Source organism: Falco peregrinus, chromosome 15 (assembly GCF_023634155.1).
Source record: "Falco peregrinus isolate bFalPer1 chromosome 15, bFalPer1.pri, whole genome shotgun sequence".
Classification (NCBI taxonomy): domain Eukaryota; kingdom Metazoa; phylum Chordata; class Aves; order Falconiformes; family Falconidae; genus Falco; species Falco peregrinus.
The window spans coordinates 4101262-4113673 of NC_073735.1; the positions used below are offsets into that span (position 1 = coordinate 4101262).

The window sequence follows — 12412 nt, forward strand, 5'->3', positions numbered from 1 at the left end:
TGCTTAGCATGAGGTGCTGCCATGCAGCAGGAGGACTCGCTCCCAACCAAACTGCTCCGTGCCGAGCCAGGGAAAGGCAGATGTGTGAGACCCACCTCGCTCCCCTGACACCCCCTTGGCGCTGTCCCCCAGCGTGCCACTCGTGCGATGTGGTCCTCAGGGCTGAATAACCCAAGCTCCGTGGGGATGGGGCAGCAGCCCTTTGCCTTTCGGACTGCTTGCAGCCTGGCGTGAAGCCATCGCTCCCGTGCTGCCGGCTACGGGCCAAGGGCTGCGGCAGCCCTGTCTGACCCCCTTTTGTGGCTCTTTTCTCTCTGGGTCTCCAAACCGATGTTTTTGTCCCCGACACCGCGCTGCCTCACTACCCCCAGCCCCCTTGGCCGAGGGGGAGCCGTCAGGGCAGAACAAGGGGCTATTCTTTGTGGAGAACAGTGGGGGATCTCATAATGGGGTGGCTGGCCCTCAGCCATCACCCACCACTGCCCTCCACACCTAGGTCACGTCTGGGCGCTGGCATTTATCAGGACAGGGCTGCGTCAGGCACCGCCAGTGGATTTGCACAGGAGGATGGGGAGACGGAGTCGGTGCTCGGGCATCACTGGCAGCAGCCGGGGGGTGGCCTCTGTGTCTGCAGAGGGGTCCCGGGCTCAGCATTTGAGCACAGCCAATGTCGGATATGGAATTTTTAACGTGTTTTCTTAAAACTGATGCATTTGTGTGTTTCGGAGGGGGGGGAGTAGCGTGGGCTGGTGGCTTGTTGCTGAGAGTGCAAGTGAACCATCCCGCTGGACCCTTCTCCAGCAGCACTGCAAGCCCAGAAGCAGCCAGGCCAGTGAGGGTTAAGGGACAGAGTTACTTCCAGCTGGCTTTGCAGTGTCCCCCTCACTCTCCATGGCAGCTGGGAGCCCTGCAGCCCCATGTGCTGGTGCTTGGAGCGGGCGCTGTTTGTTTTGGATGGAGGCAGGCTTTGTCTGCAGAGCCGCCGGCCAGTTTTCCGCAGCCCACCTTATAAACTTTCCCAGCCTCGGCGTTCGTCGCACCCAGCAGCTACCTGGGCTGCCGGCACGGCCAAATATTCTCATCGCCAGGTGCTATTTCCATGCCTGACCTCCCCGCAGTGGCAGATGTCGATGTGTGGGTGGGATGCTTGCAGGGCTGGAGAGACCTGCCACCCCCATCCCGTCTTCCCGTGATCCCATCCAGCGCGGCTGTTTCCACTGCAGCCCTGGCTCACCCTTTCCGTGAGATATTTCCCCACTTTGCTTCGTGTATCCTCTGCAAGGTGATGAGCTCCGGCTGCAATGCTCCACAGTGGTCACGGCACGGAGCACGGTGGGTACCAGGAGCCTGGGGAGGATGCAGGAGGTTGCAGGAGCAAGTGAGGATGCCCAAGAGTTGCTGTGGGCAACGTGGAAAGAAAAGGGGGGAAAAAAATCAGGTCTTTGACTAAATCCAGCTAAGGACGGCAGTTCTCTCCATCTGCACAGACCTTTTCCTCTGTGAAATGTTGTGTCTTCACTTTATAAAAATGAGAATGTTCATTTTGCGTGGCTGAAATCCCAGAAGGAACAAGGTCTGGGGGAAGGGGGGAGCTGAGTGAAGCAGGGCTGTCCCAGTAGTTCCAGGCTGGGGCAGTTACTGGCTCCCCAGTCTCCTGTGGCTATCAAAGACTACCTTTGGGCTAGTGCTGGGCTCTGCTGGGGGGAAGACCCTGTCTGTGGGAGGACCTGGGTCAGGGCTAGGAGGCACTGTGCAGGAAGGGCTGGGAACAGCTGACGGGCAGCCTTAGCAAACCTCTGCGCTTTTTTTATTTGGGTTTTTTCCTTCTTTCCTGTTAGAAAAAGCTCATCTGGGGAGTTTTTCCTGCCAGCCTTCCTCTGCGCTGCAGGAAGGCCAAGCAGCAACTTCCCCGAGGGTGGCCAATTTTCCTTAGCCGCTTTCCAGGGGATTTCTCCCCCATTCCTTTGAAACTCTTCTCCCTGCCCGAGCAGCTGTCGAGCAGGGATGGTGCGGGGCCAGGTCGCCCCACGGAGCTCTCCCAGCCCTCGGCAGCAATAAAGCTGTCGGCAGAGGCGGCGGTTGGGCCGTGTGCTGGAGATGCGCTTAGGGGAGGCTGAGCTGCCGGCTCGACCCAGCTTCCCTTCGCTCGCCGCCTGTCTCGCCCTCCATCGCTGCCGGCATGTGCCAGGAGACAAAGCTGGCGCCTCTCCCGCCGGCGAAGCAGCAAAGCCGTCAGCCAAGACGTCTGGTGAGAAGGAAGAGGCTGTCTGCGAGCGCCGAGGGAAGCCCTCCGCCGACCCTCTCTGCTCCATCTAGCTTCTCGCCCGCTTTCGCACAGCCAGGAGGGAGCTGCCTGAGGCTCCGTCGGGATCTCTGCGGCCATCTGGAAGGGAACCGATGGGATCGACAGCCCTGATGCAACGCACGTGCTGGAGATGAGTTCACTCCTTCCCAACGCGTAGGCTCGTCCTTGCTTCGTGCATGGGGAAACTGAGGCAGGAGAGTGCCGGAGCTGGTGCACCAGGATCCTCAGGTCTCCCCTGAGGACTGCCTGCCAGCAGGAAGCTGAGGGTTTTAATAAGGACTTTCCATCCTGTCCAAAATTCAAAATTTTCTGACTGTTGGCATTGTCTTTAAATTTAGACGTTTGGAGTTTCACCGAAAAAGAAATATTCGCAAGAGGAAATATTTCCTTTTGTCTTTACAAATAAGATGGAATATGAGAGAGGAATCAGGGCACAGCACAGCACTAACCCTCCTGAAATGCGATGCTTTCGTAATCCTGAATAGGTGTTTTCATCAAATTGAAACATGCCTGCAAAATTCTGTCTGGCAAAACTCTATTCAGCTGGAAAAACACTGTCTCTCTTTCTTTCCCTTCCAGTTATCTCTCTAGACCTCATACAAAGTCTTATTTATTTGCTCCCTTTTCAGATGGTCTTCACTTCTCCATCTCTAGGCATCCACAAATCATGATTTGCCTCTCTAGCATCAGGGACTCGCTGAGAAAACATGAAGGACTTTCTTTTTTAATTTCCCTTTTGTTGCTCCTGTTCCTTCTGATCCACTCTTGGATGTCTCTGAGCTTTTCAGTGAGTCTCGGAGCTAGAAACATGGTTTCTTCGATGGCACTTGAGAAGCTAATGAAATTATTCAGCCCCGGCACGCGAAATCAAGCATCCGTTCGATACCTTTGGATTTATCAGCGCTGCGGCAGGGATGTCTGTGCATAGGGTTGTAGGACAGCAGCAAGAAGTTGGTGTAACCCCAAAACCGTACAGTCTGTGGGTTTGGGGTCTGTTATGGGTGTCTCTACGTAGTCCTTCAGGCTCGGAGCGCCTGTGGGCTGAGGTTTATGAGCAATCCTGTGGATGCCTTTGGGAAAGGTAGAGGGGGGGTGGCTGGAAAAGCATCTCTGGGGGTGCAGAGACGATGCACACCTGCGGTCTGTACCTGTACCAGGCGCTCCTGGGAGGCGTGTGAAGGGATGGAGACAGTCGCGTGCAGGGAAGCAGCTCCCTGCCTCCTGTCCTGGGACATGGGGGTGGGCGTTTGGGACCTTTCTGCTTTAGTCCCTGTCTCCCATGCTATTTCTGTTCATCCTGGTACTCAGGGAAAGCAGGGGTCAGGAGAAGCCGTGTCCCTTTGCAGTGTCACCAGGGGGCTTGCTGAGGGATAAAGAGGTATTTCTGAACTTAACTGCTCGTTGGAAGCTCCAGGCTGACTTTCTCACGGGAAGAGCGGACTTGGCCCCTCTGAACAGGCCCAGGCCTCCAAATTACCCCCTGCCTGCGTGTATTTGTGCATGTGCAATCTCCCAGGCATCTCTTCCCCCATGGCACATGCTCTGGCTGAGCCCCTGCTGTCCATCCCCGTGGCCTCGGGTACCGCGGTGATGGGGCGCGGTGGGTTATTAGGAGGGGTGTCCAGCAGCGCGCTGGGGGCTGTGTGACTTCACGTTTCCCTTCCAAGGCAGAGGATGCTTGTTCAGTCAGCAGTCCAGCGAACCCAACAGCCCCCCAGGCCAGCTTGCAGCTCAACTGGAAATAGATATGGTCCCCATCCCGCCCTCGTGTTGTTGTTGGCAGGCGGGCTCGGAGGCCTCCAGGTTGGGTCTGTCAAGAGCACAAGCGAAGGAAAATTGTTCTCATCTGAATAAACATGATCAGCTGCTGCCAGCAACTCCAGTGCCCCAGCAAAGGATTCACATGGCCAGGCATTTTCTCCGGTCTGGGTAACTGGTTTGACTGGCAGGTCAGGATTTGTGTCTCTTTAGTGGGTGTTTGCAGGGGATGTTGCGTTGCTCGTCCTCCCGCCAGCTCCTAAGTGATGGAGTTGGGTGGGGGCAGGCACCTTCGAGCGTTGCTCTTCTCCAGGGACCACCTAATTGCCTCTGATGCAGGGGAGCTTTCTGCAGACGTAGTTGCACTTGGCCAAACGATGGGAGAACAGGCGCTCAGAGCAGGAGGAGGTGACATGTCAGGGCTGCTGATGCTGGAGCGACAATACTGCAGCCAGCACCAGCTTTGCCTTTTCGACCCATTTGCAGCAGTTTGCTGCTTTGGCTTCGTATCAGATTAATCAGTGTCTGTCTGTGTGCAGGCTCATGTGTTGGCTGCCGGCTCTGCGGAGGTGAGCTGCTGACGGACAGTATCCTGCAGAGCCAGCTGCACCCTGCTGAGCTCACACCAGGTAGTAACCGATGTGTAACTCTCTCCAAACGCTGTCACTTTTGGCCCTTCTCTACGTGTCACCAAAAGCCAGCTCACATGGTGCTGATGGGACCTGTTCTCTATAGCCTCAGGCAGGGGATGCAGTACGGCGTGTGTCACCATTGCGGAGCTGCGTTGCAAAACCATCTGCTCGAATATCTGTTCACAGCAGATAAAACTGTGGCTTCCCCCACCACGGGGCTCTGCAAGGAGGACGTGGGTTTTCCCAGAGCTGCAGAACGTGACCGTGCTGCGAGCTGGGCGATGCTGGCGAATGTGCTAACTCCCCATCACCCAGCCAACCTAAACAGGACCAAGTGACCCAGTGCTATATATTATCTTATATCTCCTCTTCACTGATGCAGGCCCTGGGGCTGGTGTCTGCTGCAGAGGAATTTCTCTGCCCTGAGCAGGGGGCGGCTCTGGACCCCCAGGGGATCTGCCTGGTTGTTTGGGGAGGAAAATATCCTCGCTCTGTCTTGGCCGGATAACAGAACACGGACTCGTGCTTCTTTGTGTGCGCTGTGAGCATCACCAGTGTGAGACGGGCCTGTCTCCATCAGTACCGGCCGTGCTCAGCCCCGGTTGGGTTTGTTGCATGGTGGCTGTTTTAATGAGAAACCTGCCCTAAAAAAACCTGCCTGGCTGCGACTCAAACCAGCCCTTACGCTCTGCTTAGGAGAGTCTCGTATAGCTTCGATCTGTTCCTAATTGCCACGAAGCAAGCCAAACCCCACCTGCTTCCTACCACCCACGGGCAGGCCACCAGGCCCACTTTGCCTGGTGAACTGCACAGGTTTTGACTCGCCTCTTATTGCTACCGTCTCCTCCAAGACATTTCCAAAGCCTCTGACCAAAAAAACGTTCGGAAACCTCCCTGGAGTGGGAGCCTTGAGCACTCAAGGCATGAAGGATGGCGGTCGTTTTCTAACATCTCCATCTTTCTGGGTACCTCCTGGCACCAAGTGATGGAGGGGGCAAGAACAGCCTCAAAGCTACTTAAATTGTGAGGAATTTTTCCTCCTTTAAACCACAGTGCCCTGCACAGTGTGCATACCCCATCAGCACAAGGAAACAGTATCTGCGTTCTTCTTTTACTGCTCGCTCTCGATTTGGTGATTAAGAAAACGGGGGAGCTGGGGGCACTCATTCTTGACCTTGGGGAAAGCAGGAGGCTTGTAAAAACTCCGAGGTGCTGCAGGAATTACGAGGCAATTAAAAAAAATCAGGCCAGAGCTGGGACGACGTCAGTAAAACCTGGAGGAACTGATGTCAGCTCCGGGCAGGACGTGGGGAGCGATGCCTCTGCCCTCTCCTCCCAGTGCTGAGCCCCTGGGGTTGGTGGTGCTGAGGCCTCATGCTTCCCACTGGCATGTAGCTGGAAATGCAGGAGATTGAAGAGATTTTGGGGCTGGATGGGCTCTTTTTACTTGGTGGATTCAGCTGACTTCAGTCCTTCCCCCACAAACGCAAGTCCTGTGTGAGCCCAGGCGGAGGGTGTTTTATGAATGTGAGATGAATAGCCACCAAAAAAGCAAAAATTAATATTGAAGACGTGAGGAGGGCTCCCAAAACACTTTTTTTTGGGGTGTCAGAGGCCCAGCTCTAAAGGGGAGCGTATTTTGCTCACGGCTGGATCAGAAGGATTAACCCCAGGGAAGCTGGGTTTTATTTATATAGGATTTTATCAAGACTCAGCTTGGGTTTCCTGACCTGGTAAGAACAAGAAGAGAGAAATTAGCTGGGCTCAACAGGAATTAACACGCTTTTTTTTTTTTCCATTTTCCATTTCTCATTATGATGACGATCACTTCCAGATCTGGGTCTTTCCAAGACTGGGGACTAATGTCCTCAGCTGGGGTTGCGGCTCAGGATTGTCAGGCTGGTGTTTGAATGTTTCTCTTCCGTGTAAGTGATTTCTCGTGCAAACCACTTGAGTTAAAAGTGCGTGGTGACAGGGAGCGAAGCCTGTTCTCTGCTTCCTCTTAGGAAAGTCCCAGAGAACCTTTGTCAAGCTCTTAGGCCATGGTGAGAGTGTTTGCTGACGTCCTCCGACCAGTTTTAAAACGGGAGGAGCCAAAAAAAAAAAAAAAAAAAAAAAAAAAAAGTCAGGGTTTTGGTCTGCATTTGCTATGCTCCCGTTCAGCAGGTTTGCTTAACTTTGGTCATTTATTTACTTGTCTGCACTGGAGTGCTGGCTGGATTGAAGCGATGCACGCATGTTTTTTTAGGGCGGATGAGGACTTAGAATAAAACACGGGGCTGGCCCGAATGTCCCGAGAGGGTCCTGGGGTGCGGCGCGAGCTCCCTGGGGTGTGGGCTCGGTTTGGCTGTGCGCCGCTCGGCAGCTGCATCCTTACTGTGTATCTCTTCCTCCGGGGAGAGGGAAGTGGATGCACTTCACATGAAGCAAAGTTACATAAACCGTGGGGGCCGATGGGGATAACTTGGAAATGAAACGGTCGGTCGGGCTGGCAGCCAGCCGGGGGTCGACTCGTGCCGTCGGTCTTAGGGACCGGGCTGTCTCGGAAGCAAAATTACTTCGGCGCCTACTAATGCGACAAAACCCACCAGTGCTCAGCTGCTGGGGAGAGCGGGGCTTTGGTGTTTGAGAGCAGGGCACCCCCAAAACAGAGGCAGACCAAACTGTGAAGGCGAGAACGAGCACAGCTCACTGCACCCGGTGCTCCCTGTTTCTGAAGCCCTGGAAAGATTTCCATGGTGGAATTGCATTGCACCGCCCGTGTTGGGAAGGAGAGGGTCTGGGGTACGTGGCATGTGTGTCACTGCGGTGCCAGGCTGTTTTCCACACAGCTGGCTTGAAATCTTTGTCAAACGGCACATTTCATGCGGTTTTGTTGTTTAAGCTAAAAGCTGCTTTGGGGGATAAGTGTGTGGGGCTGGAGGTGGGAATTGAGGTGACGGCTGAACTGGGGAGGATACTGGTGGGGGCACAGAGGGGGACAGTGCCTCAGCCTCCCAGCTCAGTGCTCACTGCTTTTGGGGACAGGTCCTAGGAGACACCAGCCTGATGCTCAGGGCTCAAATAGCTGAGTGTGCCACCCCCAGCCGGCGTTGCACAAATGCTGTTACTGGAATTACCCCAGCAGAAAGCGAGCGAGCAGGACGCTGTGACCCCTCTGCGCTCCGCCAGCCTGGCTACGACTTCAAGGGAGCAAAGATCTTTTTGAGGGCTGGTGTTCACAGCGTCCCATGACTCTGCTGATTCCTGGCTGTAGAAATTAAAAGCCTGGAGGAAACGGTCTCCTCCAACGTCCCGGCACAGGCTGATTCCGAGTTGGGGGGGGACGGGACGGGACAGGAAGCACAGGCTTGGTGTCAGGCTGCTCGATCCGCAGCTGCTGCAGCGAGCAATACTTCAAAGCCCAAACTCTTGCTTGGTTTGCACGTGTCTGCTGGGAGAGGCTGTCCTCCCAGCAAAAGCTCTGCTGGCTGGGATGGAGGGTGGGCACAGGACAGACCCTGAGCCTGAAAGCACCCAACCAGGACCACACAGACTCTTTTTTTGAGGTTTAGGAGTGCTCTGTGCGTGGGGTCTGGCACCTCGCAAGCTCAGCACAGTAGCCCTGGGGAGCAGATCCTCACGCTGTAGGGGCCATGTGGGCACCGGTCCCTTGCCCCAGGCCAGTCCTGCCTTTTGCAGCTTCGTTTTTATGGGCAGCGAGGCCTGAGAGCAGCTCATTACCTTCCCTGCTTGCTCAGGTTATATTTGCTGGCTTTTCCCTCCCTATAAAACAAGAATGCAGAAGCACAGGCTCGTGCTGGGGGAGCAGCTTAGGGGGCTGGAGGGCGGCGACCCTCGCAGGGAGGTTTTGCTGCATCTGCTGCAGGGAGCAAACCTTTCCCTGCCCTTAGCAGCCCGTCGAAGGAAAGGGACATTGCACAGGGTCCCAGCGAGCAGAGAGCCAAGCCAGGGAGCGGAGGGCTCTTCCCCTGGGTTTTTCCCCTCCCGGATACCACAGATGCCATGTCTGGGTTATCCACATACCCTGACAGGTTGTTGGCTTTGAGATAAAGCTCAGAAGCCCTTTAGCAAAAGGTTTTGCTCCATCCATTTTTCAGAGATGGGATGCCCTCGCTGTCTAAGGCGCAGACAGGAGTTTATCCTGTGCCCTTAATGTCCCTGAGCTTTTCCCACTTGTCCGTGACGCTTTGCCTTCCTGGCCGGAGGTGATGGCTCCGGAGTGCAGCACTCCACTCTCTTATCTGCCCGCCCTGTCTGGTTCCCCCGCTGCCAGCTCCAGATCAAACACAAGGAAGCCAAGGATCCGGGCTATCACCGCTCTCCTGGGAAGCAGATAGCAAACAAAAAAAAAAGACATTCACAGCTCGACCGGCAGCACATCTGGTGGGGAGGGAGGATTTTGCTTCCTGGGGGACAGCCCCCCATCCTCTCCCCATCTTCCAGAGGGGCAGGTGCTCCCCATCTCTGTTGCCTTCAGGTTTGGGATACCCCCCAGGTAGGACGTCTCCGATGAGCTGAGCTTTCAGAGCTTCGGGAAGAAGCACTGGCAAAGGCAGCTCGCCGGTCACCCTCCCAGGCTGGCACTTGGCTGCCAAAAAAAACGGTGCAACAAGCCCCAGGAGCCCTCGCAAAGAGCAGCTGCCTCCTCCAAGAGCAACAGGCAGGAGGTTTCTCGGTGGGACCCGCTGCCACCCGCATCTGCCTGCATCCCATGGCGGTGGTCCTCGCACGGCAAAGCAATAGGGACACAGATGTTGGGTATTAAATGCCAACAGCCGCGCTCAGCTGTTCTCCCAGGCTTTGGCTGTGGTAGGAATTAAAGCCCTGCCTTGAACAGCCCTACCAAGCACATTCCCATCCCTGTGTAACCGCTCACGTATCCCTGTAACCCCCTTTACAGCAAAACACCTTGTGGGCAGTCAGCAGGGAAGGGAAGGTTTCTGCTGATCAATGCTCCCATAATCACTTCTGGCTTGATTAATACATTTTACCTGTCTCCTCCTCCTTGGAACCCATCTGAGAGCCAAGCTGTGATTTTACCCTTGAGAGAACCTCAGGTTTTTGCCCGTTCTGAGGGACTGCATTAAAATGTAAGGCCTTAATGAGAATGATACGGCTGCAGCAAAGAAATCCAGCCTCGCTGCTGTGTTTCCTGAATGATTTTCATCCCGCCTGATGGTATCAGATCAGCGGGTGGTTGGGTTTTTTTTTTCTGGTTTATGAATGAATGTGATCCTTTTGCAGAAAGGGAAGTGTCAGCTTGGATGCTTTCGTCCTCAGATTTTTCGTGATCATTAATAAAGCCTGCAGTGCTTTCAGTGAGTGCAAGCCAAAGGTTTGGGATGTAACAGCTTCCTAGTGGAAAAAGTGAGTTCCTTCCAAATCAGAAGGCTTTTTGCAAAAAAGACACCTTGTTTCTGATATCTTCTTTTCACTTTATTTCCAGCACTTCGTTTAGCCCTTGGGGGGGGGCGGGAAGCCAGTGTGAAGTATTGTCAGAGGTCATTTGCCTTGGTTTAGGTGAGATTTTGTATTCAGGTATGTATTTATAATAGAGCTGCCGGCTTCTGGCACGTGATAAGATACTGAGAGGAAACGTTTCTGCCTGGTTAAGAGGGAACAACAACCGGGTGCTGCCCAAATGGGGCACTGCAGCTGCTTGTAGCTGAAGCAGAAGATGCTGTGAACGCCGATTAGAGCCAGGCTGTTCCCAAAGCGGGTGAGCACCCCCAGAGATTTGCCATGTCCCCCTTGTCACCCCGAGCCTGGGACATGCAGGAGGTGGGAGTACCCGGAGAGGGTGCAGGAGCGGCTCAAAGGGAGAAGCCACGTTCTGCATCGCGCCCGCAGGAGTGACACTCCTGTCCGTGAACTCGTTGCAGCGGCTTGTCTCTACCTTGTGATGAATCCCAGATGATTTCTCAGCCCGAGTTGTACAGTCACTCGTGTTAGATTATCAACTGGAACTTTTACAGGCTGTATGTGGGGTTTGCGGCTTCCTTTCCCTCTCTCTGTCTCCAAAGTCCACGATTAATAAATCATCCTCTAGCCCAAGCTGAGTCTTGCTGTTTTAACTAGCTTATTTTTTTGCTGATAAGCTGGACTTTGAATTCTTCCCAAGATCACGGGTTGGGGCCAGTAATATCACGAAGCAGAGACTGTTAATCATGATATATCACATGCCAATGGCAACAGCATCAAGCACTCGCTGCAAGCAGCGCGTTTTCCTTATATCAGCATTTACAGGCAGAGCACTTGTATCTCACAGAGTTGGTGGGAGGGAAGAGTCGGGGCTCCCACCAGATATTAATTAGGTTTATTATCGGAGCCAACTCCACAGAATTGCAGGGCAGAGCTCTAAGTAATGTAAGGGGGAAATGGACACTGATGGCAGGAAAATGTTGCAGTGTGTACCTGTTTCTTACACTGTATTCTACTCTTGCACCGTCTTCTGTCCAAAGGGACCCAAATCCCCCCAAGGATGGGACTGAAGGGTGGACCAAAGCCCAGACAGAACCTGCTACACCTTCTTGTTGTTTCATATTCTTCTTGCCCACCACCCTGTCAGCACATAAATTTCTTTTCCTTGACAGCTCCAGGCAAACACAGTACATTTTCAGATCCATCATGGTCTGATCCTTGTTCTCCCAGGCAGTGCCCGAGCTCCAATCCCAGTATCACTGGTGACCTTGGCCAACTGCTCCCATGGCTGTGCTGCTCTGTGGAGGTGTCTGCTGAGCCCTCCTTCTCCTCCAAGCCAGCTCCATAGAGAGGGAGGTCTTCAAGTTGTGTTCCTGTAGGATTAACCCTGCAAAGACCAGTGTGGCACACAGTGTCGGTCACCCTTATCAGAAGAGGGACCAACCCAGCTCTAGATAGAGCGGCTGAGGGGTTTGCACCCAGCAGGCTTTACTGGTGGGAGGTGGAGGCATGTCATGTGTGAACAGCCTATGGAAAGAACGGATTAATCAAGATTAAACGTAATCCTGATGAGAGCAGCCAGGAGGGCCGGTCAGGAGCCATAAGACACGTGCATGGGGTCGTGGTTACCAGCCCTGCTCTCCCTCTGCTAACGCCTGGTACCAAGCATTCCCCTCCACCCCAATCTATCTTTGGGCTGGCTGTGAACCCCCAGCCTGACTCATCCTCCCAGCTTAGCCAAAAAAAAACATCCCTTCAGTCCCAGCATCCCCCAGAGAAGTGCCTCGGTGCTGGCTGGTGGTGGCACATCTTTTATCTCGCTTGGCCTGGCAGCCCATGAATTCCTGCTCCTTTGCAATGGGGGTGGGTGAGGGACGGAGCATCGTCCTCAGTGCCCCTCTGCTTAGGAGGCAGCTCCCAGTGTCACAGGGATCAATCAGTTTGCTGTGTTGGGAAAATCTTGCTGCTCACCCAGCTGGGGTCTGGAGATCAGCCAGGGTCCATCCATGCCTCCGTGGGAAGGCAAGATGGGAAGACACGGTGAAGGCACGCTCAGGGCTTTGCGATCTTCATGGGAATTTGTCTCGCTTTCCCTTTTTTTTCCTTTTGTGGGGAGGGATATTTTAAACCGTAAGGATGCCATTTTTGTTTTTCTACCGTTCAGAAAGGTCAGTGGCTGGGAGCTGATGGCGTCTGCCCTGTCCTTGCTGTTCTTGCCAAACCTACCGGCCCATGCGGCACCAACACCTTCCCCTCGGCTACTTTTGCAGGAGATCAGTTTGGCTGGCCAAGG

General features: G+C 54.3%; 1 protein-coding gene across 3 annotated transcripts in view; it reads left to right on the forward strand.

The window, feature by feature from the left end:
• Nucleotides 1-12412, forward strand: part of SNX19 (sorting nexin 19) — a 140361-nt gene that overhangs the window by 109014 nt on the left and 18935 nt on the right. The window lies entirely within an intron of this gene.